This window comes from Catharus ustulatus, chromosome 5 (genome assembly GCF_009819885.2).
Source record: "Catharus ustulatus isolate bCatUst1 chromosome 5, bCatUst1.pri.v2, whole genome shotgun sequence".
Taxonomy (NCBI): Eukaryota; Metazoa; Chordata; class Aves; order Passeriformes; family Turdidae; genus Catharus; species Catharus ustulatus.
The window spans coordinates 10,428,866-10,451,798 of record NC_046225.1 but is presented as its reverse complement, the minus strand read 5'-3'; the positions used below and the strand labels follow the sequence as shown (position 1 = coordinate 10,451,798).

General features: G+C 40.4%; 1 long non-coding RNA gene across 1 annotated transcript; it reads left to right on the top strand.

Annotated features, from left to right (window-relative positions):
• The first annotated feature begins 4,437 nt into the window (after nt 1-4,437).
• On the top strand, nt 4,438-22,570 carry LOC116996162. The gene is made up of 6 exons (XR_004417891.1): nt 4,438-4,616; nt 6,352-6,473; nt 8,353-8,538; nt 9,256-9,350; nt 14,641-18,138; nt 22,407-22,570. It is a non-coding gene; the product is annotated as an uncharacterized LOC116996162 (long non-coding RNA).
• The last annotated feature ends 363 nt before the right edge of the window (nt 22,571-22,933 follow it).

Sequence of the window (22,933 nt, the reverse complement as noted above, 5' to 3'; positions counted from 1 at the left end):
TAGAATATAATAAGCGCTTTTGTACTTGAGTGCAACTGCTGAGCAAATGCCCACAAGGAAAGGGTTAGAGTAAATCAGCACAGGTTAAGTGTCTGTGCTTTCAAAACAGGGCTGAAATATATATTGTGTTTTTCCATTTTTTAATGAAAAAGCTAATTCCATTTTCAGGTACCAAGGATGAGAGAATAGATATTACATCTCCAGCTGCTTGAAATTTACATATTTTGCAAATTTTCAAAGGTGATAATAAGTACCTTTTTTTTCTTTTTTCTTTTTTTCCTTTCTTTTTTTTTTTTTTTTTTTTTTCCCCAGTGTTGTGCCCTGAGTCCAGAGTTCTATGTTTCTACTCTTTCTGATAATCAGTACTGGCAATTACTGTTCTGGTTCTGATAGTGTTTGTGAGAATAAGCCAGTAGTTTGTAACTACTTCTATAAAGTTTGACAAAATTGCTTAAAATCTGGCACCAAAAATTTGAAAGTTTCAACATAAATGACCTGAACAAAATCAATAAACATAGCTTGGAAACTTGGCTGACGTGATCACCAGCTCAAAGCCCTAAAGTAAATTTGCTATTGGTGACCAGGTCAGCCAAGTTTCTGAGCTTTAAATAAAAGCTAGGAGAGATATTTATGGGCAAACTTCTTTTACCATGTGCTGCTTTTTCTAGCTAGATTGGAGTTCTTTAAGAATTGTTTATTAAAGTTTCAGTTTAGGGTGGAATATGACAGCCGGAGATACAGTTTAGTGCCAGTTTATCCCTTTGCCTCATAGTTTCCCTATAGAACAGGTGTGACTTGTTCAAAGGGTCACCCATCCTTCAGAGCAGAGTTCTCTCTGAGCTTTCCTAGATGGATGGCCTGAGCTTTATGTTGGCTGGCTGTTTTTCTCAATGTCTGTGAGAAAAAATGGTGACATGAGGTAGCTGGTGCCACTTCCCTGATATTTTTGTGTGCTTTTGATATAAAATGATATTGTGGAGCTAGGTGGATTTTTCTGTAAATTTCCTCTTCAGAAGTGGCATCTATAATTTTTCTTTATATTCCCAGCCATTGCAGGATGCCAGTAGCACAGTTAGTGGGGTGTTTTATTTGCTTCAATCACCAGCATATTTTCCAGTATGCATTGGAATTCAGTTAGCATGTGTTTTCACTTCATTGAAGTCATTGTTGAAAGCAGCTATTTTCCTAACAGTGTGTGTTACATCTCATGCTGGTCAGTCTGAATATAAGAATGTCCCAAGATAGCAAGTGATGGACAAATCTAATTGATTAAATTAATGCCTATTGTAGGCTGAACAGTTTCAGCTAGAATTATCTCAGAAATTAACTTGACCCAATATGTGAACAGAACAGTTATTATCAAGAGCACTGGTGATATCTTCCCTTTTACTTCTATTATTAGAACTATAATACAAACTTTAGTCCCTGTGAGAATGAATAAGGAGACATCTGCCCTCACTGAACACAGACAGATTCATTCTTCAATACATACAGTGTTATCAGCCCAGCTGATTCCAGTGCATCTACAAAATCAAACACCATTTCCTAACTTCCCCCAAGAAACCAGTAGTGAACATTACAGCAGGTTTGCACAATGCTCTTGGTTCACAATTATGCAATTTGATGTGTAATCTGTTAGTTTATTCTGTACAGGCCAGAATGGAGATTAAGTGCCCAGCCTACCTTGCAGATGGTAAAAGCTGAGACTGGTTGTGACAATAAGCCCCTGAAATTAGTAAAAGCAGCAAAATTGTTTGACTACTGGTTAACAGTTAGATAGATGCCTTCACTCTGCCTGATTGGTCACATGCCTGCCTCTTGTCACCCACACCCTTTCTTTCTTGTTTTAATGAGTTTGAGGCAAATTCATTTTAGTAATAAGGAACTTACTATCACAGCATGAAGGATTTTACTCTTGCAAATCATATATATCGTGGAGTCTATTACAACCAGGCTCTTAAAAAAATTAAAAACCATAAAAAACAAACAAACCAAAAACAACTCAACAACTTTCTGGTAATCTGAAGCAAATGAAATTACCTTTCTGATTTTTCCTGAACTATGGGTTATCCTCTTGCAATATTTACTGTGTTTCTTGGCAAACTCTGCCTCACTATACTTACAAGTATAGTAACAACGTGCTCTTTTGGATTCCATTTCTTCAGGTTGCAAAAATGGAATATTTGGATTTCTTCTTTTCCCATTACTGCAATGTAGCTTCTTTGCTTGCTGCCTGAAGAAAAAGCTAGAGAAGAAAAATTATTATATTTTGGGAGAAAATGTTCATTTCTAGAGGAAATTTACTGTATTCTAAAGATGTTAGTTTAGTACCAATACTTTCTTATTTTTCAAAGATTAATAAAGTAGCAACTAATCTAGTCTCCAAGACCATGGAAACAGTCTAATAAGATTTTTTTCAATTTTTTTTCCTGCTTGGCAAAATAGCTCTTTTACTTTCCTAGTTGGTCTACTATGTCCTCAACCATTTTACAATTTGATAATAATGTAGGGTCTGATGTCTCAGTGAGAAATCATCCCTAAAAGGGAAAACTGTCAAATGAAAAAACAATACAGAAATACCACTTGTAGTATTCATTGACTCATAACAACAACTTTTGGGCGCTGTGACTCTTAATCTTATTCCAGGCAAAAATTGGTGTAGGATCTGGCTTTCAAAATGGGTGTTAAAAGTCTGATACATTAGCAGAGTATTTATGTTGCTGTTCAGTGGGGAAAAGGGCAATGAACTACATGCTGTATAATTTGTCTGAATTGGATCATTCTCAGTCTACTGTGTTGCATATTAAATGTTTTAATAAGCTCCTTTACAATGGCATCTCTACTTTCAGATAGTGCTGTCCATTCCAAGGGAGGCCCTGCCATGTATTTGGTTAAAACTCTGAAGTATTGGAAGGCTTTCCCCCAAAAAGGAATCTTCATTTTAAGATAACCTTCAAAACCAATAGCAGTCTAAGATGTATAAGAGAAACAGAGGCACTAAAGATAACAAATTCTGGCAGTTCCTGAGTCTCATTTTTGCCCTTTGAAAACTTAGGTTACCAGAGAGGGAGCTTTTTCCCCGAGGCATTTCCTTAATGTTTGCCAAATGTTGCTTCATCAGAGACAAATGGTCAGAGCCACTGAAGAATCCTATTACAGATGCAGATTTTTTTTTTTGTTTAAAATATGTTTCCATGTATAACTGCAATCCTGAAGCTGTAACTGAGATAAAGCATGTGTAAAAGCTTTGCTTATGGAGTTCTCCAACTCCAACTCAATTTTCCTTCAAGATGCATTAGAAGCAAGATGCTTCCAAGTGTGACAATGGTTGCTTTGCATCATAAGCGCTTAATCTAATTCATGTAAAATACTCCTTCGTTGGCAAGGAAACATGCTTGGAGCATTTCCTTGCACAAAATTCAGCAGGAGTTCAACAAACTGCAGTACAGCTGCTGAAGCAGTCAGCTTGGACTGCTTTGGGTATCTATGTTTCATTCATTCCACTATCCATTTTATTATTTCCTACACTCAAGCTAAAAAGAAAATAGGGTGAACAAACAGAATGAAGGGGGAAGTCAGTGGCTCTGAAGGAGCCACATAGAAGTGATAGGTAAGACAATGTAAAATAAAATTTGGAGTTGTATATATTTGAAGCAAATGGAAGCCCATATGTGTATGTTTTACACAGGCCAAGCTTCCCATCTGGATGGTCTCTGTCTTATCTACCTATGAGCTGACTGAAGTCATTGTATACTACAGGCCTATTTGCAAAGGTGCTTCAGACACAATTTGTAGACATGACTGAGGAGGTTATAATTTCTTGATTTTTTTTTTTCTGAACCCTTCCCTTTTCTTTCTCTATTTTCCCTGTCTTTAGAGCCTCTTTGTTGAGCAGTTTGCCTCTCTACAGGATCCTGACCGTTGTTGCCAGACCATTAAAGCCTACATAGATTCATTGTTACACTGGGAAACACACTTCTATTCTTGCTGCCAATAGTATAGTAAAGAAAAACTGTTCTTCCTTCCCTGAGTAGACTGGCAACAACAGGCACTAGTGGCAAATTTTAATGAGCCATTACTGAAACACAGTTTGAGAAATTCAGAAAATCAGTGTAAGCTTTCTGGTCATAATGATCTGATTCTCTTTTTTTTACAGCAACAGATCATCTGGTAATAGCAGGTGATACCATATTCAAGAGAGAAAGAAAAATTAGTTGAAATCTCTCCCACCATAAACTTTGTAATAGTAAACCAAATTTCCTAGCGTGCAATAGGTTGATGTTTCCAACATACAAAGAGGAGTCAGTTGGCTGAATAACATCTTACTAAGCAAAACCAGAGAAACAACAACAATAGAGATGAATGGGATAAATGCTTAATTTATGAAATGTAGTTACTTAATGTACTTATTTTTTCTTTTTCAGAGAAACCCACAAAGGCAGCTGTACTATCCATACACCCCTCTCCAGTCAATGTGTATTTAATCACTAGAGTATGAAGAATGTAATGTCTTTCCCACTTGAAATATTTTAAGCGCCAATTCAGCAACTTTAGGCTTTTTTGAAGAGAAACTAAGAGATGTTATTGCAGCATGTTGTCCCAGGGACTCTTCAGAGGTAAGTCTCCAGTTTGGCCACAAGTGGTTTGCTCTGCTTTATAATGAAGGACTGCCAACAAACTGTATAAGCAAAAAAAATTGTCTCTCCTTAACATTTCATTAGGCCCTTTCATTCATCTCTCCTCAACATCCCTGCTAAGCTCTCTGTAGAGGATGGGGGAGGCTCCACTACAGATGTCTCTGGAGTAAAGAGTTTTCCCTTCCTTTTTGGCCTCAGGCACTGATCTTAAATAAGGCTACTATTGCCAGATAGTGCTGGAGATTAATATCAAACATAAAACTTCCCTGAGAGACTATTAAATCAGTGTTGACCTGATTTTAATAACACGTAATATTTCCACAGATTGTAAGTAAGTAAACAAGCTTTGGCAAACACCTTGCATAAATGGACTTTGAAATGGAAAAGACTATTAAAAAGTCAGAAAGGATACAGAGACTATTTTCTGAAGGGGGGGGGAAAAAGTAATTTTTTGCAGAAAAGCACTTCACTGATTTAGAAACTTCTTGTATCACTAATGTGCAGTTTCTTGTCTTGGACAGCTCTGCCATAAAATGCTATTGGGAAAGCTTCTTAAAAGCATTAGTGTCATGTCTTGCTGGGATCCACTGGGAAAACTGTACTTCAAAAATCATGTAAGGAACCTGAAAGAACAGAGGAAAGTCTGTCTGGGATTTAGTCCTCTTTTGGATTACACACGTGCCAACAGCTGCTATAATTGAGATATTCCGTGTTAACCTTTTGATCATTCTTCATGAGAAATACAGGCGGGAAATGGATTGCCTCTTCAGTTAAATTATGATTGGGATAATGTGAACTTCAAAGCAACAATGCTGAAGACCTGGCAGTAGTTCTTCAAGTATATATCTTATAAGTAAATACTTTGCTCCTTTGAAAAGCGTCGATAGTTAGCCTTGAGTCCAGTAATGTTGGTAGCGTGCCTAGAAATTGCTGATGTGCCAAGGGGGAAGTAACCAACCTGTAATTTTCTGGATTATACTTTATCCCTTCAATGGAAATTTGACCTTGTTTAGACAACTACTTATACCCTAGAGAGCAGTCTTGGTGGCAGTTACTCCTGACCACATGGAAATGTGCCTGCCACTTGTGTGTGCTGCAGCCAGAGATCAGCCCAGTTGATCTCTGATCTAGAGCACACACGTGCTCTATCCAGTGCTCTCATGTAACAATCTCTGCCTGGTGCACTTGTGATTCTTTGCTGTGAGCAGGCTGTGTATCCACTTTAGGCTGTGAAAGAATTGCTGCATGCCTAAGAGCATACATTATGTCTGCATTTCTACCCATGTATGTCTGGCCATTTGTGTAAGCTATAGACCATTAGTTTTAAAACAGTGCTGCTTTCCTCAGACTCCTGTTGGGACACAGAACTGTTGCTGCTCATGTTATAGAGTGTTTCAAAATCAGTGTCTTGCTCACAGCATGCTTTTTTTACTTAGTTTTACAAATCCGGGTCTTTAACTGGAGTATCCTCACTTTACAGTATCCATTGTGAACCAATTGTTTTAAAAGCTATACAAGTTGTGAGAGCCTTATGCAGCAGCTGGCTCTTATTTCTTCAGCGGATATATAATGTTAAGAGGATTTAACTTCTTCTTGGATGAACCTGCAAGCATGGATGAACCTACCACCTGCAATCAGCCAGTCTAATATTCCATTCCAAGCATGTTTAATAATCACACTTCAACATCATTTTTTTAACCTCTTCTCTTTTCAGGTGGTAGTGTCGTGATATTTGAGACAATGAGTCTGTCTGGATCTGGTTCAGTTGACATGGGGTCCCTTGGCAGGCAGCTGAGGTTCTGTCTTCCATTAATTGTACCTGGCAGCGTGGCAAAGGTTTGAATGTTTGATTTGTATCTTCTGTCAGAGTAGAAACTCTGCCTGACATCACAGAAGCCTCAGGTTTTTAAAGTAGGAGGGCTTTGACCAGGTTGAGTGACCTCAGTTATTTATAGTACACAACTCAGTGGCTTTGGGTTGATACCAGTTTTGGAAAAGAAGTTGTGATGCACTTTCTTTGCAGCTCTGCCTGGCCTCAGCCAGCTTCCATGAATCCTGTGCCTGGGTGGGCTGGAATGGAGTGGTTGCCAGGCACAGAGGGGACTGATTCTAGACTCAGTCTACTGTCCTGGAAACTCTCTCCTTAAAATTATAGAGGCTCTTTAGAGTGATCCTTTTTGGGAGAAAATGGAGACTTCATGGTTACTATTCTCTTCCTCCTGTATTTCAAATGAAATCTGGTACTTAGTTCATTATTCAAGCCTGTGGCTTGTCTTGCCCTGCTGCTCAGCCACAGTGCACATTCTGTACATCAGTTCTAAACATGTTTTCAGTGGTACATGACTTGCCTTTCTTGGTTCTTTTATTGGCAACCACACTTGCTGCTCAGCCTCAAAATGAGGCTAATTTTTCCATGTACTTATAAAGCCTAATCCTGCTGTTTCTCCGTGAATTTTCCAGTCCCCTGAGACTGTCAGCTGCCCACTGTTTATCCACCCGGGCTGCAGGAACAGCAGAAGACTTCTGCATTCTGCTTGTGAGCCTAATGTCTCTGCAAGCATTACTCACACCAGGAGCAACCTCCCCTTCCTATTATTGCTTCATAACACGGAGCGCTCTTTTCTTTTCTTGAGGTAGTTGTGGTAAAGGACCTCAGAATTGCTGTTTCCCATAACACTTACAAAATTGCCTCTCAGCTGCATATTTATCTTCCTATGAGGCATGTTGTTTCCACAGAATATTTCCTGGCCCTTGACACATGCTTCCTCAGTTTGAGTTCCTCTTTTCTACTGGATTTCTCAGCTTTAGCCTGTGTGCATGTTCCACCTCAGTGGTCCTTGCTGGGAAAAAGGGAAGGTGCATCACAAATTGCATTTAAACAAGCCCAGGGACAGAAGTTAAATACTGTAAGAACAACAGTAATGGATTTAGCCATATGCTCATCCTTTTTCACCCTACTGGGATTCTGCCTACTGCTGAAGCAAGAGGGAGAGGGGCTGGGGAAATTCCAGCTGTCATTGAAACATACTTCTCTACTGGTGTAGTTAATAGAAGAGTACCAGGTGGCGTGCAGTACATTGAGCAGATTCATTTTGAAGAGTTCAGCTGAGGCCATCTATTGATTATTTAATAAATCCAATTTTCAAACCTCTGAATTGGGATTGGAGAGCTTCCGATTGCATGAAACACAGCAGGGATGCAGTGTAAACTCACCCTGAAGATCCAGACTTGTTCAAAAGCAGTATGTTTAACTTTTATTGTAACTTGTAATACTGTTCCATTAACTCAAAATACTGCTGTATTACACTGTTTTATTAGCAAGCTGACAGATCGAGCATAGTTTATTCACACAAAACCAGCATAAAAACTACCCTGGGCTGTGTACTCTGTCTAATCTGCCAAAACAAGCAAGGCCTGACCCAGATCAAAGCAATAGTTCTAGGTGGTCATGTGCAGCCCTGCAGTTCTTTACTGGGGACCTGCAGTAACAAGCACACAATGATAAAGTGATCTCGAGCCCTTGGCAGTGCTCTGGTTGCTACTATTCAGTCAGCCTGAGCCATGACTAATGCCACGAAGGGAAGCTGGACATCCACAAAAATGTTGGAGGCCATATAAATTAACATATTTATTCTTCAGGATGTACCAGCAGACTGTTTGGCTCTAATCTCTGTGGGAGGGTCTCACTTGTTCCTTCCTGTTTCTGTGGCTTTAGCTGCTTCCGCACTTGGAAGACCAATTCACTCCAAGAATGACTCAAGAATGTTGCTGATCTTTCCCAGGCATTAGTTGTGAATATATGATGGAACAGATGAGGAGCAGATGAAATTTAAGATGAGATTCTTACATTATCCACAGGTGCTGTGTACGGTGAAGAGAATGTCAAGACAAGATGCAGGAGGTAATGTTGGCTAGGCATCCCCATTTCTCATCCTCACATCCTCCATTTTGACCTACTGTGTGATGCTGAATCTGTTCCCGAAAAAAAAACAAAAAACCTCCAAATTATATTTTCCCATAGTAAAAATCCCTTGACTATATCCTTTGAGGAAAAGAGATTTTTTTACTAGAGCCAAACCTCAGAGTAGCTCAGTACTCTGAGCAACTTTTTTAACAAAAAAAAAAAAGCAGCAGAACAAAACCCTAAAACCTATTACATGTTCAAAGTTTCAGTTTTCCCAATTTAGCAGTCATTATCAAATGTTAGTGACAGGTGTAATCTGAGTGCCACTGCAGAATGAAAATATAAGCAATGTCCCTGCTTTGGCAACTCCTCTGTTTTATATGCTGGGAAGAGATATTGGAATCCACAGCATGTAGCCACCCTATTTTGTTAATCCTACAAACCCCATAATTTTGGCTATGCATTATAAAGTATTGTCTTTGCAAACCTGCTGCTAATTTTCTGGGATATTTAAAATGATGTGGGCCCTTTCCTAAGCTCAGAGAGCTTTTGGTGATGTCTCACACAGTTCAAATGCAGTGGGGCAGTGTCAGAGGGGTCTGCTGAGTGAGTCCCACTGTCTGCAGGAGAAAGGGAGCAACCAAAGGTCAGTAGTGAAGGCTGCCTTAGATCCCAGCTGAAATCTAACAGAGCCACGTCCTTCTTTTCCTCTAGGCACTCCAAGGAGCAGAAACCTGTCCAGTGGCTCTGAGCATAGGTGGCTCAGAGTTTAGAAAGGATGGCCTTTAACACTGAAAGCTGTGTTTACAGTAAGAAAACAATTGTATCAGCCATGGATATGATTAATCTCATTTAGGGGGAGCTTGTTTCACTTTCGTCCACCTGTTTTTTGCTTTGAATCCATAATAGCTGTGCCCACTGTGAAGCACAGGATGTTTCTGTATTGGATTTACCAATAGAAATTACTACAAAGAGCCAGTCTGGGACACAAGTGCCATATCTGGAAGAATCCCTGTAAGATGGGCAAAACCTAAATCCTAAGCACAGTGAAGAGGCTGTTTAATTCTCCCCTGAGCTATTTGCTGGTGCTTCATCCTTTCTGCATTCTGTGCTGCTGAGAGCAGGGCAGGACTGGAGCACCCAGGTTTCCTCTGGCAGCTTCTAAGCCAGAGCAATTTATTAATTTTTTTTCAAATTTTGCTTCAGCCATCTAATCCCCACTTATATGTATAAAGGAGTCACCCAGTTTGTTTACCAGACCTGGCCAACAGCTAAGCTGGTGTGTAAAAAATGGATAGAAGTGATTCAGCTAAAAAGGCCAAAATAATGGTGGAGTTTATCTGGAAGATTCTTTAGTTTCCCTTCTCCACCCACCTGCTTTGTACTTTTTGAGTCAGGAAGGATGTTGAGACACTCCCTGTCTTGATACTCCCCAACCTTCTGTCTTGTACGAGGCTGTCATGCACTTTTAATGATCATTAAGTGATTAATTAGGTAATTAAGTGATATGCACTTCATACCCTCCTGGATAGCTCCAGGGGACAATTTGGAGGACATGGATTATATCATAGTAAAGTACAGTAATTTCACGATTATAAGCCACACTGAGTATAAGCCGCACTTCTGGCTGTCGGCAACTTTTCATTCTTTGTCCATACATAAGCTGCACCTGATTATAAGCTGCATGTTCCAACACAGAGTGTGATAAAAGGTATCTGTTCTATCACCATCTGTTGAGGGTGGGGGCAGTGATCCTTATCTCCACGGCAGATATTCTGCTAATGGGCCATCCATTGAAACCAGGCGGGGCATTGTTCTTTATCTTTTCACACCCCATCCTTCCTCCAGCGAGTCATTTTCTGCTCATGGCCATTGAGTCCCACTGTGTGACTGATAAAATTACTGCATCCCATTGGGAGTTGCTCCAGCCAGGGGGAAGAGCCCAACATTTCTTACCAAGATAAAAACAGAGGCTTTGGGACGCTAAGGGAGCCCCTTTCTCCAGTGGACTCCAGAGGAAAACCGGATTTCTCCACATCACCACTGGACCTCCAGAGGGAAACTGCACCTTCTACAGGAGCACTGCTCCAACTGAGCCACATCTGTCACTGCAGGAGGATGCAGCCACCATTTAATGGGACTGCTACCAACACCCTGCCTGACGGGGTATCAGGTTGTACTCTGACTTTGTCAGGGTTTGGAGTTTGTTTCTTTGTAGTGCTGTATTTCTATTTTAATTTCCCTAGAAATTAACAGTTATTCCTAATTCCCATATTTTTGCCTGAAAGCCCCTTGATTTCAAAATTACAATAATCTGGAGAGAGAGGGTTTACATTCTCCATTTCAAAGAGAGGCTCCTGCCTTTCTCAGCAGACACCTGTCCTCCAAACTAAAACAGCAACTTTTCATTCTTTGTCCATATATAAGCCGCACCTGATTATAAGCCACACTTTGGGGTCGGACCAAAATTTTAGTCAAAATTGTGCGGATTATAATCATGAAGTTACTGTACTTAGATCTGTACTATTAAGATGCCTCTCCTGGGCAACAGGCAAAATCAGAGAGCATAAAAAAACGCTGGTCAGAAGGGCTCCACTTAAGCAATTTGTGTCACTACTGGGTTTTTGCAGCTGATCTTCTTTTACTGCTGTCTGCCTTTTGGCTTTTTGAAGAATTAAATACACTAGGGTACAGTGCAGAGGTGTCTTATATCCTCCTACACTGAAACACTGCCCCAATGCTAGCTGTGTTTTAAAATGTCGTCCTGTCTCCAGATCATCTGGTTAAAAAACAAAGAAGAAAAAGAAAAACAAGAACTCTAGGTGTAACAAAGAAATGCAAAGGAATGTTAGTTGATGCAGACTTTAAAGGAAACAGCTGAAAGTGGGATTGTCACTCTTGAAGTTCTCAGTCTGCATCCTGCAGCAGAGGGAATTCTGGAGGTTTTTTTCTAGGTCATTTGAAAAGATTGACAAAAGTGATCTTGACATCAGTGGCTCCTGAATTCTGTCTCATGTATGGTGCCTTATTTTATGTTGAACACTTAAGCAGCAGAGCTACACAGACTCTTCTAGTGGAACACAGAGGAGTAAGGGTGCCTGCTCAGTGGAGCCCAACACACAAAACCTGCCTGGGAGCTGAGGGAAGCTCCCAAGCACTGCCCCTGGACCTGCCCTGGGAAACTGAACTGGTTCTGAAAACTGATTGCACTGACTGCAGCCCAGGTGTTCAGCCATGTCTTGCCAGGTGCCCAGTGTTTACAGGATAAAGAGAACACTCCACTTTTCCCTAAGAAATTACATGAAATATCCTTTGATAAAGTCTTTTGAAAAATTCCATGCAGTATTTCCTTGGCCTTTTGACAGCAAGAGAAACGAGGAATCTTCATAAGTCCTAACTAAACACGAAAGGTAAAACTGATCAGAAAAAGAGGATGGAGGAAAGCAGATTTTCATAACAGAATCTTTTTTCAAATGCTGTGTATTTGTGGCATTTGCACCAATTCCAGGAAGTAACATAATAGTGTTTTGATTAGCATTTCAATCAATGAAAGCAACTGACTTGTGAAATGGCAGCTACTGGGTAGATGTTGGTAGAAAGGGAAACTCCTTAGTGGTTTAATATAGATGTTACCAAAGTCACTGCTGTAGAGGTGTGCTTGGAACCCATATTTTCTAAGCATGCCACATCATAAGGTCCTTGTGCTTCCTCAGTATTTATACATATAGCCATATAGCCTTGTATTTTTTTCCTTATCAGCTTTCTCATAGTTACTTTCTCTGTGACTATTTTCTATTAAACCTTTATTTGTATTATTTACAGGCACCTCTGTGTTATTATTCCCAACAAGATTTTCCTGTTGACTTCTTTATTTGTAGTAGTTTATATTTTTCTTTCATGGCTGGCTATAGGTTTTCCTGAAATGACATTCCAATTTTAACATTGCCATATAATGTCAGTGTTAAAATGTTTTTAAGAAAGAAATACACTGTGATAATTTAAGGTTCAGAAAAGGAAGAGGAGGCTGTTATAAAGGAAGAGTCTCCTCTGAGGTCAGGCAGGATTCAGCATACCAAGAACTTGCTTCTGGCACCTTCAGTCACCTTGAGCAGCCTGTGATTTCTGAGGGGCCACATTCTTTCAAATCACTTGGGCTCCTTGCCCAGTGAAAATCTCTCCAGCAAGGACAAGGAGAGAGGAATCTAAGAGTTTCCTGCCTAGAAGCTTTCTGAAAAGATTAATTACTCAGTGAAAGAGTCAAGTAATGAGAAATGACATTGCTTTTGTTGTAGGCCATTGGGTCCCTGGATGGTCATTCCCATTTTCCAGGGCTAATCTCTAAAGTAAATAGTTTTTGTTGACTGTCAGTGGTGTGTCAGTGTGCAGTGACCTGCATGTGCAAGTGCTCTGGACTGAGATCTCGTGGCCTCTGTCACGTCTGTACAGGGTGTATCTCCTGCTCCCCAATGCCCCCTGCCATCAGTTCCTTTCAATCTGAAAGGAAGGAGATTGAGCAATTTGTCACTGCTTGTTCAGAAGTGGCCTTTGCTGCTTGATGTCCAAGTCCTTTCTTGCTGGTCTTTCTTCTCTTGCTTTTGAACCTCTTTTTCATTTCTTAAGTGATGCTTTGCTGCATCCCTCCCCCTGCCTTTTTCTGCTGTTTTCTGTTCTCTGCTTAACTCCTTCCTTCTTTATAGATTATGGCTTTACCTGTCTGTGCATGCACACACACACAGAGAATTTAAGTAAATAGAAAAATCTACTTCCAGCAGAAAACCTACAGACCTGCTTTTTTCTCTGTGATTTCAGTGTTGTGGGGTGTACTGTTGGTCCCTGACTAATTAAAATTATCGTGACACCAAAGCAGCATGCACATGCCCATCCAATTATTTTTTATTTAGTTTTTTTGTATTTGTTATTTCCTTTGTAAGGCATATGAGAGCACCTTCCAAGGGACTGTTTCTTTGAAAACTGTTGATGTCAGGGGATGATGTATTAGTAGTGGTTTCCTGCGCAGCTGCACCGAGTCTTCCACAAGTAACACTGAGAATACTTAAAAATCTTCACTTTTATTAGGAAATTTGCCTTGGTCACATGAGAGTTTTCACCTGGTGACAAATTCCCTATTTATATCTGTATATATCTACTGGTAGCCTTTAATATGCACCCCAAAATATTTAAAACATCACAAAGGGAGAAGGTGAAGCCACACAGAAATCTGGTTCCCTGTATCCCACAAAAGTAATTTCTTTGTTCCCACTGTCACACTCTGCAGCACAGCTGTCTTCCTTGGTAACAAGACTGAGGATTCAGTTTGGCTTTGGGAAGGAAACCATGTGCACACACCTGTATTCTGTGTACAGCTATGCAACAATTTATTTTCCACGTGGTTGCCCTGTGATGATTCTTCACAAATAAAGGTGCAATGAAGAGATTCTCACTGTGATGAACCCTGTAGTGCTGCAGCTGATGACACGAGACAGAAGGGAACCAAACCTGAGACATGCCAGCCTAATCAAGTAGATTGTAATGCAGCACTGTCACTTTTTGTCCTGGTTCCTTTTAAGTACTCAATTTTCTTCTCACAGAATGAGCCAAAGAATATCAGAGAGTGACTGCATACAGAAGGCATCACAGGGATCCATTCCTTCCTCCTCCAGGCAGCTGGCCAGGAAGCATACCACCTTATCCCAACTGCAGGGGAAAACCAGGGATGTTTTCAAAACTAGATACAGGTTCAGCAGTCTCTGGTACACATGAGGAAGCTGGATTTCAAACGTCCCAGGCATTACATAAGCTGAGATCTTGTGCACACACCTCTGAAAGGTTTAAACTGCTCATCTGGTAACGGAGTGTCTGAAACTGTAGGAAACAAAGCTCTGCCCTCACCTCACAGACCTTGTAACCTCAGTAGGTGATAAGAAAATGAGCAGATGTAAAACCAAAGGTAGCATCCAGCTGAGCTTGAGAGTTAGGAATAAGTGTAAAGGGAATAACCACAGCACAGGGGCAGTGAGTTGCTGTCAGCTATTAGGTTTATCAGAGGGTATCAGTAAGTCTTAAGCAGAAATTTGAAGTGACTGTAGATTTTCTTTATAGGAAGCTTCTCATTTCCAAAAGGAATGTGATAAAAGAGGGAGAAGAAGTAGTGCAGTGTTGGAGAGCACCAGCAGCTGGAGAGTCACCTCTTATCTTCTTGATCAGCTACAAGCAAGCACTGAGCAGTGTGTGCTTTGATAGAAGGGGGTAATAGCATGGAAAAGATTTGATCCAGTAGAGGGAGATGAGGAATCAAATATGAAAATACTACAGAGGTCGTAAGTCAGCAAAATATATTTTTCTGCAATGTGTTAAACAGTTTTCTAGGGAAAGAAAGTAGGCGCATTGAAATCAGGAAGAGGAAGCTTCAGATGTAGAGGTGAGACAATGAAAACTTGAATCAGAGCTTCACCAAAGGAAAAGGCAGTCTGCAGGTAGAATGAACATGATTTGTGTTGAACAGGTTGCCTCTTCTCCAGCCAGCTGTGTGCATTAAAGATAAGACTGCTTTTGCCATTCACAGGTTACTCCTCTTACAAAAGTACTGAAAATTTCCATGCCGGTTGTTATTTAGAAAGAGATGCAATTAAGGAAATCCAATTATTTCAGTTCCCTCTGTTTTGCTTCCTCTTATTGCTAAAATTAGTTCCTCTGCTAGAATCTGCAAGCTTTTGCAACTTCTGTTTTACTCGTTATTCCCGATGTAACCATTATGTCAGCATAAAAATCCTCTCAGCTTGCACAGTGCTTTTCTATAGTTCTGAAATCCTGTGAGAAGATTTTTGTTCAGGAACCTAAAACTTTAAGGCTATCCAAACTGTGTTTCTGAATTTTTATCTTCTTTTTTATGTCACTACTAAAAGCAAAAGCTCACACAACTCTAGGGCGTTCTTTAATTAACCCTCATCTAACTCCCACTCATGTTCACAGAAATATTTCCTTTCATGTCAGTGAACCTGATCTGAGTAAAGTTAAAGCCTTGATAATACCAATCTTACTTCAGCAATATTAAGGATTGTTGTAATATGAGCCAAAAACGAGCAAAGAAAATCAGGAAGTTTCCTGGTGGTGCAAAACTGGGGGGAGTCAGAGATACACCTGAAAGCTCTGCTGCAATTCCATAGAACCTTGAAAAGCCAGAGAGTTGCATGGAGAGAAACTTCATGAGGTTTAAAAAAAGCTGAATGCAGGGTTCTGCATGTGGGGAGGAATAACCCCAAGTCCCAGCACAGTTTGAGGGGTGACCTTCTGGAGAGCAGCTCTGCAGAGAAGCACCAGGGAGTCTTGGTGGGTGACAAGGTGACCATGAGCCAGCAGTGTGTCCTTGTGGCCAGCAGGGCCAGTGGTACTCTGTGTGGCCAGGAGGTTGAGGGAGGTGACCCTGCCCCTCTGCTCAGCCCTGGTGAAGCCCCACCTGCAGTGCTGTGTTCAGTTCTGGGCTCCTTAGGACAAAAATGACAAAGAGCTACTGAAGAAAGTCCAGTGAAGGAACACAAAGATGATGAGCGGTCTGCAGCATCTCTCTTATGAGGAGAGACTGCAGGAGCTGGGCCTGTTCAGTCTGGAGAAGACTGAGAGGGGATCTCATTAATGCACATAAATATCTCAAAACTGGTGCCAAGAGGAGTGCCAGACTCTTTTCGTTGGTCCCCAGTGACAGGGGAAGGAGTAAAGGCCATAAAGTAAAATGCAAGAAGTTCCACCTCAACATGAAGTAAAATTTCTTCACACTGAGAGTGGCAGAGCCGCAGAACAGGCTGCCCAGGGAGGTTGTGGAGTCTCCTTCTCTGGAACATTCCAACCCCACCTGGGTGAGTTTCTGTGTCACCTCCTGTGGGTGCTTTTACCTTGGCAGGGGGCTTGGACTGGATCATCTCCAGGGGTCCCCTCCAACCCTCACTGTTCTGTGAATGCCTATTTCAATATACTACACAGAAATTTACTGCACAGCAGACATTACTGAGGATTTTCCAAGTACAGTTTTCCAATCTCTGTTTAACATAAGCTGTAGATGTGTTAGATTCATGCTTGTGATATGTAAGCTATGATGAAAGAAACAACCCCTCTGGTTTGAAAGGACAGGGAAGCTGACAGCACATGCCACGCCAGAGGGAGATGATTAGCCAGAGGAACTGTAAGCACCTGGAGCCAGTTGTCTTTTCTAGAGGAGCCAGTGCCCAAGAGGAGTCAACACTCAAGTTGTCCTAGGGAAGAAAGGTAAGATGCCTTTGACTTTGTTTGGTTTACTGGCTTGTTTCCTTAACAAGATGAGAACAGAAGTCAACTTTGAGCCATGAATTTTTAAAAATAAATTTAAAAAAGACTATTTTGTATTGTTTTTCCCCCTCAGTTTTCACTCTCAGGTAGAAATGAAATTGTTCAGATTCTGCTGATGTTTTTGTTACTGGAAAGCATAGATGTGGCAACCCAGTGGCTAGCAAGCTAACCTAGGGAAGGGGCAAGATAGTATAAGATGATATTGCTACTCTTATTGTTATAGGCTCTTCAGACTGAGGATCCAAATTATAATGTTATGGCAGTATTTATAAAAAAATTCCGTATTTTCCATCAATCTGGCACATGGGGCTATGGAGATAAAGGTGACATAGGAGGGTGTGTCTTTAAGCCATGGGCTGAAGTTTCTCTTTTTCCTCCAGCAACAATACAATGAGGAAGGTGAGTAAAGCTGAGGCTGTGATTCTGCAGTTTATTTGCACTGACGAGCACAGGCTGCTGCCAAAGACACAGAGCAGCACATTTTGACAGCAAGCTGCCCTTATACTTAGAGTCATGGAATTACAGAATAGATCCACAATGATCATCAAAGTCCATCTCCTGGCCCTGCATAGGATTCCACCCTGTGCCTGAGAGTGTTGTCCAAATGCTCCTTGAATTCTGTCAGGTTGGTGCTGTGACCACTTCCCTGGGGACCCTGTTCCCCAGCGTGAAGAGCCCTTTTCTGATATCCAAACTAAACCTCCTCAGACACAACTTCAGGCCATTCCCTCAGGCTCTGAGACTGTCACCACAGAGAAAAGATCAGTCCCTGCCCCTCCTCTTCCCCTCATGAGGAAGTTGCAGACTGCAATGAGGTCACCCCCCATAATTAATTCTGTTAGTTTAGGCTTACTTATTGACAGGAAATGGGGTATTACTCTGGCTTGCACGTGAAAAGCAGCAAAACTCACAAAGGTAACATATAACTCCCGAAGTACATAGGCAATCTTATCTTACCTGCTAAACCCAATTTTTGCATAAATTTGGTGATGAACATCATCCATCACAATGCTTTGGAGAACACTGAATGCCTGGACATGGTGGTACCACGTGCCACCATTCCTGCTGTGCTCAGGCAATGGGACCCAGTCAAGTGACAAGTTCCAGCCTTTCTCCCTTTCTTAATATGAATACTCTGTCTGCAGGAAATAGGGATGAAGAACTTCAGCTCTGATCACTGCTGATGGTTCCAAATCTTCCTGTCACTGTGCTAACTCCAAAGATCACATCTTCATGAGCATGATGCCACCAGTTCAGACAGATGCACAGACTTCAGGAGAGGTACAGAAACCAATTATTCTGTAATTAGCAAAGGAGAGGTACAGATCCAGAGAAACCATCCAAAATCATTCCAGATTGCTTTTATGCACTGCCTTGCATGAGTTTTTTGTTCACTTGTAAGTAATTCAGTAAATTTAAATCAAACTGAAGAAAGCATTTGTTCTTCTGATCCATGCTTGCAATTTCTTTTCTTTCTTGGAACACCGTCACTTTCAGAGAGTTTCAGATAACTGGTTTCCTTCTAATCATCTACACACCCTGCATCTCCCCTTTCACTCTGCATGGCCAGAGCTCTTTGATGGTAGTCACTTGACCAGCTTCTTCAGGCAATGCCTGAAGTGAAGTCTCCAGTTTATGTGCTTTTTTGTAAACAGCCTCTCAACATACAAAACATCCAGAGACTGCAAAGGACAGATGTGCACCCTACTGCTAACTATTCAAAACTTTTTCTATCTATAAACCAGAATAAAATTGTTTTGACCCCTTTAAAAATTTTCTTTAGTGATGATGCCTGAAGGGGCACTGATACAGTCCAGGTCCCATGGTAGTGCCCAACCTCCCTGGTCTCTGCTGCCTCCTGTTCCCATCCTCTGTTAATTTGTGTTTTATAAAAGATGTGACGCAGAGATTAAACGTGTGCAGAGCCCAGCAGAGTACAGCTTTGATCTTTGCCCAGCTCTTATTATCAAACTCATCAATAGTAACATGGAGTTCCTGGAGCAGTTTTGTGTTCAGTACTGTCCACAGGGAGAATTAGCACACAATTTCTCCAGTGTCTGAAGAAAGATAATGTTCAGCTGGTGCACAGATAGCATTCCTCTCTTCTTCCTGCCTACCTACTCCCATGAAACATGCAGAAAGACAGCATACAAGAGACCTTTTGTGTGAATTGTAGCTAGCCAGAGGTTCAGAATAATGAAGGCAGCAACTGAGAAATACCAGAGCCATGACTTACATTTTACTTCCAGATCTTCTAGGCTAAAAATGGGCTGCTTTATTTCCAGTTAAGGAAAAAAAAAAAACTGGGATGATACCATTGCAAGGGGTGTGCAAAAGTAAGGCTGCTTTACTAGGCTGTAGACAGTAATACATCATTCTGCTCACAGAGGGAAATGTAGAAAAGGAGACATGTACAAAGCCTGCTCTTCCTTAAGTGTGAATTCAAGACATTTTTACTTTGCTTCTTCATGTTAAGTCAGATCTGTGTTTCTGGAATTACAGCACTTCATATGAAATCTGAAGGTATCTATGGCCAAGACTGTGAAGGGGATACCCCAAATAACCATCCTCATGAAAACCTACTTCAGTCTTTAATTAAAGTACTCTTCTCCTCCTGAGCTTTCTTGGGAGAAAAATCTAGAGGAAGTAAAATGGGATCTTGCTCACTCCACTTTTCCCCTATCTTATCAGAAATAGTTCCATTAAAAGGTAATCTTTACAGCAATTTAAAACCTGGATTTAGAGGATGCTGAAGGATTTGTTTTTTCTCCATGAGAATGGGCTTCAGGTTTCACATGCAGAAATGGGAGAAAAAGATCACTCTGGCTCATAGTCTGCAATGTTAATCGAGCAAATGCTGGGGACATAGGCCAGTGTTTTGTGGTTTCTGGCTGTTTAACTGCCAAGGGAATAATAAATCAAATAAATAATAATAGAATCTTTTTATCTTTCTTAGACAGATTTGGGTTTGGTAGAGTCTACATAGGAAATATCTGAGCACAACCTTTCCTTGAGTGTGTGACAGCCCTTGATGTACATGTTCTGTGCCATGGGTGGGAGAAAATTCCCCATCTGTCATCACCACTGCAACACTTCCATGGATAGAGCAGCTGCATCTCTAGCACCTCTACAGCACTTGCACTTTGAGCAACAGCAGCCAGCAGCACTGTAACATAAATGTGTCCAAAATAATACTTCAATTTAATTACCTATAAAACCGTATTCCATAAAAGAGGAGGAAGAAAAGGCCATTACTTTCCTTAAATAGATTGAATTTCAGTAATAATCCTGAAAATTCCTTTACCTTTGATTTAACAAATGCAGGAAGGGCCTAGGTAGTCCCTAAATCAGCTGTGCACTGGTAGAAGGAACTTGGTACAGCAGCAGAGATTCAGTGCTCTAATTAAAAAGTCTCAGGCTATTGGAATTTTCCATTATGAGAACAGAATGTTTGTCTGCCTCACAATTATGATGCTATCTTGACTTGTCTCATATATCACAGATATTTAGGAATTAATTTTGGGGGAATTTAGAATGTGTTCTTCACAGCACTCTCTTTTAGGAAGGTTTTTGTTCATTTAAAGGTCCTAAAACTTGTTTCCAGTGCTTCTATATTGCATTCTGATACTGGACCTTTTCTTTTTTATTATTTTCCCATTGGGAAAAAAAAAAGAAAAATAAATAGAGAAAAGAAAAGAGAAAAGAAAAATCTGTGTTTCTCATCTTCTTAGTGGTGCAATTCTGTAGGAGCTTTTAAAACTTTTTTTATGCCAGAAATTCTTCCAATTTTCTGGGTGTGTAAGGCATTGTATCACTGCCTGTAATTCTTCTGAGCAACCTATTCCAGGTTAGTTTCCATTTCAAAAGAACTTGCTCCATTTGAAAGCACAGTTTCTTTTGCTCCTTTCTAAATATTTCATGGAGGTCATGTTACTAAATTATGCAGGAAAGACTCCACAAAAAAAGAAAAAAAAAAGTAGATTCTATCAGCAATCAAAGGCATAGAAATGGTATTGTCTGCTAAGTGGTATCTGGGCATATTCCTGTTTCATATAAAGGCAAGAAGATAATGCAGTCCCAAGTATTTAGGAAGTCCTGTGAAGAACAACAGCAGAACTGAAGAATTGGGAAGATATTTGATGATTGTGTTTTCAGCTGCAATCCCAGCACAAAACTCTTGCTGCATATCTTCTTTTCAACTTCTATTATATATAATGTGAACATATACAGACACAGGCAGGCTAGGCAGTAATTGGTGCAGGGTGATTGGCAATAATGAACAGCGTGCTCAATGTTGAGACAAACTCTGAAAACAAACACTTCTGAAGCAGACACTGCTTTTTGTAAGGCTTATTTCACAGTTCACTTCAGCTGGAATCACCTTTTTCATATCTCCTGTGTGGCTGTACCTGAATGGCAGCACTTGGCTGTGGTGCTGTGCTCACAGGATGTGTGCACATCCAGTCCCACCCCCTTTGGATCAGCACAGTTCCTGGTGCAGGACTTGTGGCAAGGTTATTATTTCAGAATAAATCTGCTAATACTTTCAGTCTGAAATAACTTTATCTGCATTTGCAACTTCACAAGGAAATAGTAGCTATCTCCTTTTTAAACGTGAACATTTAATATTAATGTTAATATTTTCCTGCATTTTTTCCTTTTTTCTTTTTTTGTTAAATAGATGCAATTTTTTTTTTTATCTGTTCTGAATTTTCTATTTGGAAGAAACAATTTCCACTTGCTGCCACTGAATTGTCATTGGGCTCATTATCTCCAATGGGATGAGCAGTGGCATGGAATTATTAAACTTGCTTTCTGCTGTAAGTGGGAAATATTTCCACCCTATTCCTTTTGATCTGACCTTTGCCTAAACACATTTCTCTTTGCTACATGGATGGTATTTCTTCCACTAGATGCAGTGTGTTGCTTTATCCTGGATGAGACAGTAATTCCTACAGCATTGTTTTCAAAATTGTGTTTGCAAGAAAGAAAATGTGATCTTTCATACTGCTGAATGATGACAAATTTTTGTCTGCACAAATCCTTATTAGATGGCTACAAAATGTGATTTTTATGCCTATGAGAATTAATTTCCATAATGAAATTTCATTATTAATATTTTAAATGAAGTTGTGTTGCTCTGTTTATATAATGTAGCACATAAGAATCTAAATCAGAGCTTTCTGGTGTAACCCACTACATAAGAATAACTCTTGGGAGATTTCACAAAGAATCAGGAGTTAATTTACAATGAAATGAAGAGAAATAATGATTTTATTACAAGATTTTCCTTAGTTAATAGTAAAAAACATCCAAGATTATAAAAAGGAAAAAAAAATCCAACAAACTCCCAAAGTGAAAAAAACTGCCTATCAAAGTGAAACTGGCCTAGTTACAGTGTGGTATGGGCTTGATTTACTGGAATCCAGACAATGTGAAAAGTGGCCTAGTTGCAGTGTGGTATGGGCTTGATTTACTGGAATCCAAGCAATGTCTGTGGGTAACTGTGGGGGTTTTCCTAAAGAAATTTTTTCTTCTTTTCTTTTTAGGTCATTTGAATGTTTACGGATGTGGCCGCCCTATAGACCAAAATGTGGGAAAAATGCTGAAAAATGGGAACCAGCAGCACAGGCTTACTCACACCATCCTCACAGCATTGCCCATCTGGACTTGGTCAGAGGGAAAAACAAGGGAAATGTTGATCCTTGTCCCGTCAGAGGTAAGTTTTTAGAAACCTCTTGCTCCTTCTCTCTGTCCAATTTTTGCTGTTAGTTTTATATAAGTAAAAACAGTCTTAGTATACTAACTCCCTAAATCTAGACAATAAAGTAATTTTTCTTTTCTTGCTTTCTCACTCTCACCTCTCTCACCTCTCTCACCTCTCTCACTCTATTTAATATTTTTCTGGGTTTTCAGTGGAAAAACTTGCCTGTCAGATACAACAGAACATGTGGGCTCAAGTCCCTTTGTAGCAGGGAAGGGAGCATTAAACAAGGGTCTCCCTCACTTTTTCTTTGGCTCTCTGTCCTGTTGGTCTCACCAGGCACCATGCAGCTGACAATTTACAGGGTCTGGT